Genomic DNA, 6,784 nt, shown 5'->3' on the forward strand with positions numbered 1-6,784 from the left:
CTATTTTGTTTTTCAATTTTTTTTTTCCAGTTTGAATCCATATGTGGGATGGCACCATAGTCTTGTCCGGACTCTGGATTCTTGGGGACTTAACTGAGCCGAACTGTTTATTAGGTGCGCGGTTATCATACTTATTGTCTCCAGACCATGGCTGAGCAGGTATCGTGAGTGCCAGCCCCAGGCTCACAAAAGGGCACAGAGACAGGTTCGCCCATGTGCCTGGTCACCCAGGGGGGTCACCAGGCTCAAGTCAACAGTGCCTGAAAAGTTGGCTCTGGGGGCTACTTTCAAGGATTGTACCTGTGCTTTGGCTGGCCACCTCAGGGTCAGAGCAGACTTTAGCTTTGCAACCAAAAGTTGCATGCTGCTGAGAGGCTGGAGCCACAACCCCCTCAGGCTGGGGACTCAGCAGCTTCCAGACATGAGCCAGGACAAGGATGGGAGCGCAATTCCCCTCTGAACACCCTGGAGGAGGGATGGCCAGGGAGGAGCCCCTGGAAGAGGTTTTAAGGAGTGGTCAGTCCCCTCTCATGGGCACCTCTGGAAATGTGTGTGGCAAGAGCGAGAAATGGCCCAGGGGACAGCTGCTAATCTCCCAGAACCCTAGCCTCGGATGCTTACTGGTCATGACTATTGCTCACAGGGCCAAGTCTTTGCTCCAAAAGGGTGAAGAGTGTGGGCATGGGGAGGAGGGGCAGGAAAGAAGTTGCACAAGTTTCTACAGCAGAGGTTCCCCTGAGATGGCCCTTCCCTCTTGGGGCTGATGTTTGGTGAGGGGGCCTGGCTGGGTGCCCAAGGCTGTGACTCCAGCCTGCGGGACTCCTGTCAGGGGCAAGAGGGGACTGAGGTCAGCTTTTGGTGGATGATGTGTCTTATCCCTCTGAAATCAGTTTTACAACTGAAAGAGACTTACAGATGGTCTGCTTCAACCTCACATTTAAGATCTAGAAACAGAGGGTTTAGTGATTTAGACAAAATTGTGCCATCAATTACTAACAATTCAGACTAAGTGCCAGGACATCTGCCCACACCTGGGGATCCATTATTCTTCTGTGCTAAGTATTTGTATGGTAATGTAGTGTGTGTGTGTGTGTGTGTGTGTGTGTGTGTTGAGTGTGTGTGTGATGACTGTGCATATATATATATGTGTAGCATGAAAGTGTGTATGCATACATGTGTATTTGTCTATAAATGTGTGTGTATGTGTGTGTTGTGTTTAAGTGTGTGTATATTTGTGTCTGTGTTTCATGAGATATAGGATTCTCTGGCTCTGGTGACCTGTTCTCCTGGCCAAGAGCCATGACCCTCACCGATTCATCCACGAGTGCCTGTTCCCCACAGTTAGGGAGACTCACAGAGCAGGGTGAGTACTGTCTTCTGCCCCCCAACTCCCCGCCATCCCCGCCCCTGTGTGAGCCCCACGGGGTCCTGCAGAGTCCTCGGGTTACACGGAAGCCAGTGCGGAAGATAATCTTTCTGTCTTCCAAGAAGGGAAGGCCAGTCACCCGAGAGCGATTCCTGTGAATCATGTGATTCTGTGACCAGTCCTCACACGGGAAACTCTTCAGAAAGTACAGTTTTAATGGCTGCATGACACCAGTAGTGTTGTCATATCCCTGTTGACTTAACCTGTCCCCATCATGAATATTTCAGTCATTTCTCTATTACACATAAAGCTGGAGTGAACATCTTCATGCACATTTTTCCCCTGTATTTTGGATTGGACATGAAACTTTGGAGGGGGGAGGCTTTAGTCACGTGCTTAAAATCCTAGAGAAAAGGATTGATTGCTGAGTAAAAAAGTGCATTCGTGTTCTCTCTGCTGGTTTTCCTTCCCCCAGAAAACATTATTTCATTAATTAAGTGTTGATACAACTTACGATACTTTCTTACCTCATTTTTTGGTACATATAAGAGCTTTTACAATATCACTCTGAACAGAATGGGAAGAAAGCTCAATCATTCCCCCACCATGAAAGACAAAATACGTTAGTTAAGAATGTAGTTATAGTTATTGATAGTTTAGAACTTTTGGCTTTAAACTCATTCTTGGTAATGCCACACACATTTTTAGGGTTGGTTTCAAATCCCAGGTACTTCCGTCATGTTTGGGGGTTTTTTTCATATCTAAGCTGCAGGGTTTTCTGACACATGGAGTTCTCACCTGCTGACTCATTTGAATGCTCGTTTAACTGACAACACTATTAGCCAGTCTGTGGGGGTCCACGTCCTTCTCTGTCTGGTTTGAGGGGCTGAGATCCTCTGAGGGCTCCCCTTGCTGGGGATGCAGCCTCACTAGTGTTCTGGGCTCTTCTCTGTGTGAGGCTCCCTTGCCACCCGGCCAAGGTCCCCACTTCTCCAGCCTCCTGACCTCTCTGTGCCTGGGAGCCTGCTGTCCGGCTGAGCCCTGCCCGCCCTCCCATTGGGAAAGCACTGGGGGGTCTTATCAGACAACAGGGGCTGTAATAGTGGGGATGCCGTTAAAGACCCCTCCATGTAGAGCATACCCAGCCCCAGAGCCAACATGCAAAACTGGTTATCTTGTAGAATGTTCAGATTTGTGGCTTTATCTGATTGCTTTTTCCAGGTGACATTAAATTATCCCCCATGAACAGGACAATGATAGACTTCAGGCTTGATTAGGTTTCCTTCACCATTTTGGTAAGAATTCTGTCCTCAAAATAAGAAATAAATGTTACCACTCTTTGCTTCCAAAATCTAGAGCCTGATACCATTTTCCAATGAAGATGAGCCTCATTTCCTGACTCCTGAATGCTGATCAGCCCTACTGTGTGTCAGTGGTTCCCATGCTTTGGAAATTTCATGGAATAGTCGGATTTCATGAAGAACATGGGGGACTGAAACTATTTTCCAAAGTAAGACCACTTAGGAACAGCATAGCTGCCTACTGTTGTCACCATCAAAGTACAAAAAAACACTTCTAAAACATTGTAATGCCATAAAAAAAAGAATAAATTTTTTTAAATGCAGAATGTTAGAGTCTTAAAATAATGGATATTTCTCTCCTTTGAATGATTTAATCTTGTTTTTAATTTTTTAAGTGTTTATTTGTTTTTCAGAGAGAGACAGCATGAGCAGGGGAGGGGCAGAGAGAGAGAGCGAGGGAGACAGAGAATCTGAAGCAGGTTCCAGGCTCTGAGCTGTCAGCACAGAGCCTGACATGGGGCTCTAACTCATGAACCATAACATCATGACCTGAACCAAAGTCAGATGCTCAACTGACTGAGCCACCCAGGCACCCCTGAATAATTTAATCTTAAAGATATCATCCAGTGGTCATCATTAGTGATCAGAGATCATTGTGGGCAGTTGGGGCTCTAAAGCTTTTTATTGTATTATTTGTCCCTAAGCGTTTGTTCTGTGTTGTATATAGAAATGCAGCCGGGCGCGGTGGTGTGCGCCTATAGTCCCAGCTACTCGGGAGGCTGAGGCAGGAGGATCGCTTGAGCCCAGGAGTTCTGGGCTGTAGTGCGCTATGCCGATCGGGTGTCCGCACTAAGTTCGGCATCAATATGGTGACCTCCCGGGAGCGGGGGACCACCAGGTTGCCTAAGGAGGGGTGAACCGGCCCAGGTCAGAAATGCAGAGAAAGCCCCACAGGCCCCTGCCCATGTAATATTTCGTGGCCACGTGGATCCCATCCCCTGACACTATAAAACTCACCCTGTGTTCGCAGGCAGGGCCTCACTTTGGGAAGACCAGTGATTCTGGCTGCTCTTGAAACATGTAACAGATCTCAGTGTTAGGAGAAAACCTGGAGTCACACACATGTCAGACCATGGCCCTGTCATGAAACACAAAGGTCAGTGCGTCTCTATTCCATAGACTCGAGGATGGAGAATGGGAAGAGCAGGTTTTAATTCATAAGAGTGCTCATATTCCTGCCTGAACTTCCCATCCCTGTCTTTCCTTCCAGATCACATAGACACCTGGATTTGTTGTTTGTCTTTTGTTTTGTGTATTCTTTTATTTACTTAGAGAGAGAGCATGAGAAGGGAGGTGCAGAGAGAGAAGGAGACACAGAATCCCAAGGAGGCTCCGTGCTGTCAGCTCAGAGCCTGACACGGGACTCGAACTCAGGAACCATGAGATCATGACCAGAGCAGAAATCTAGGGTCTGATGCTCAACTAACTGAAGTACCCAGGTACCCCAGCCAAGTAAACATTTGTTAACACAGTAATGATGCTGTTTGCTGACTTCTTTCATCTAAAGATGAACAGTGGAAGACAAACTAAGCATGAGTCAGTATATCCTAGGTACCCACCAAAGATAGGAGCTTCTGGCATTTAGAACAGTCTGTCTCTCTCTATAAAGCCTGGCTTTTTATTGAAAGACAGGAGCTCAAAATCTGGTTTTGGAAGCTAAAGTTGGAACATTTGACTTTTATTTACATTTCTTCTTTACTACTCCTAATCCTTCCCTAGGCAATGAATGCTTCTGGTTGAATCACGGGCAGGTTACATCTAAGAAAGTAAATAAAAATGAACATAAATAAACCTTCCAAAAATATTATCCTCATCACAGTTGAAACTGAGGGGCTGGGAGGAAAGTGAGTGGGGAGTTAGTATTTCATGGGGACAGAGTTCAGTTTGAAATGAGGAATGTTCTGGAGATGGATCGTGGTGACATTTGCATAATAATGTGACTGCACTAAATGAAAATGGTTAAAGGGGTCACTTTTATTATGTATGTGTTACCAGGATAAAGAGAAATCAAGGTCGCTTCCATGAGCAGGTGAGTGTCTCACCGCCTCCTGGAAAAAGAACAAGGAACAAGTTGGGCATGATGGTGGTGGGTGGTCTCAGAAGGGCAGTGCTGACCACCTGGGGTCCAGCTCCCTGGTGCAGTCCTGTGAATGTGACCAGCCAGCCAGGACCCTGTGCCTGCCCCACCTGTCTAGATCATGAGCTCTGAGTAAGTAGGGGTGCAGCGGGCTGTACATCTTCCCTGCAGCAGCGTATTTCCTGTCCGCCCCCTGCAAACACTTGTGTGCTGTGTAGACTGCTCTCAGTTCCTGGAGGTGGGGGGGAAGATGGCATTCATATGACACTGGCATTCAACCCACTGAAATTTTTTTCAACCTACTGAAATTTTAAAGTAACTATTCACTCATGTTTACTAGCAAGTCCAGTTTCCCAGGACCAGTTGGAGAGTGAACCCACTAGAACTTGAGAGAGTCGTTTTTGACTTTGTTATTATTGTTCTGAGAACATGAAAGAGAAGAAGGGGAAGAACACTGGCTTCCCAGATGGATCACTGATGAGCAAAGTTCACCAAGGCAAAGCCTGGACTCAGCATTGCATTTTGCCAACATTCTGCCTACAGGTGACCTATTTCAGTGCATTGAGCACATTTGGGGGCCGACTAAGCAAAGAAAAGCATGGCAGAAAGCCACGAGGATTGGAAGCTGGTTTGGTTGACAGTCTCCAAGGTCACCTTAGTCCTTGACTCTTCATCCAGCTTTGCACCATTGTTAATTCCCACTAGCAATGTAAAAGAATTCCAGTTTTACTCTACCCTCAGCAATGTTTGGTCTTGTCAGTCCTCTTAATTTTAGCTATCTTAGTAGTTGTAGTAGGGATGTCAATGTGGTTTTAGTTTGTATTTCTCTAATAACTAATGATGTTGGGTAGTTTGATGATGCTTATTGGCCACTTTTCCATCTTCTTTTGATAAATATCTGTTCAAGAGGGAAATCTTTGTAACCTTTAATGTACAAACTAGAAAGTAATTACTTGTCTATTTCAGAACAAATTTCTCTGAATGTCTGTAAAAGAATGCCATAGGGGTACCTGGGTGGCTCAGTCAGGTAGGCGGCCGACTTTGGCTCAGGTCATGATCTCATGGTTTGAGGGTTCGAGCCCCATGTCGGGCTTTGCACTGACAGCTCAGAGCCTGAAGCCTGCTTCAGGTTCTGTGTCTCCCATTCCCTTTCTCTCTCTCTCTCTCTCTCTCTCTCTCTCTCTCTCTCAGAAATAAATAAACATTAAAAAACAAAAACAAAAGAAGAATGCCATAGAGTGTAGTTCTAGGGAGAAAAAAAAGGATTGGTAATAATTCTATCTGAAGTTAGGTCAAATTTGCTCTAAACTTGAAGGCTTCATACTCCTTCAAATAGTTGCAGAATTCTTGACCATGATCGTGCTGTATTGACCACCAAGTATAATGCCCTGCAGGTTTGAATTTAGAGGCCGTGGTCACTAAACTCTTTTGTTTTCAATGGAACTCATGGTAAATGTCAGCTTACCTTTCCACACCTTACATCTGAGACAATCCTGGGTGATCCTGATAACCGGTAACCAGCAGAGTGTGACCCCAAATCCAACAACCTGAATGTATAGTTTTCCCTCTAATAGGAGCCTCTCAGCTCTGGCATTCTGGCAAGGTGATGATGCCCATGGATCTTGTCTCACAACAATGCTTTTAGGTGCCTGCCATAAAATACTTAAGTCTATAAGGCGATTGGGCATTGAAATGTATTTATCAAAATATAAAAATGAAATAGGGAACATGATAATATGAGTGCCTCCAGTAGAGGATCTTCTAAGTGCTGTAACTTGGAAGTACTGAAAAGCATTTATAATTTTGTAAGTTATGTGGATTTTGTAAGTTATGTGATTTCTCATGATCACAAAGTCGTGGGTACTACAAATACCTCAGTCTGTTGGTGACAAACACACTTGAAGGGAATGCCAATTTTCAGTCAGTGCTTGATAAAAGAAAGATGCACTTTTCACCCATATAAATTTGTGTTCTCTGCCA

The sequence above is a fragment of the Lynx canadensis genome, chromosome D4 (genome assembly GCF_007474595.2).
Source record: "Lynx canadensis isolate LIC74 chromosome D4, mLynCan4.pri.v2, whole genome shotgun sequence".
NCBI lineage: Eukaryota > Metazoa > Chordata > Mammalia > Carnivora > Felidae > Lynx > Lynx canadensis.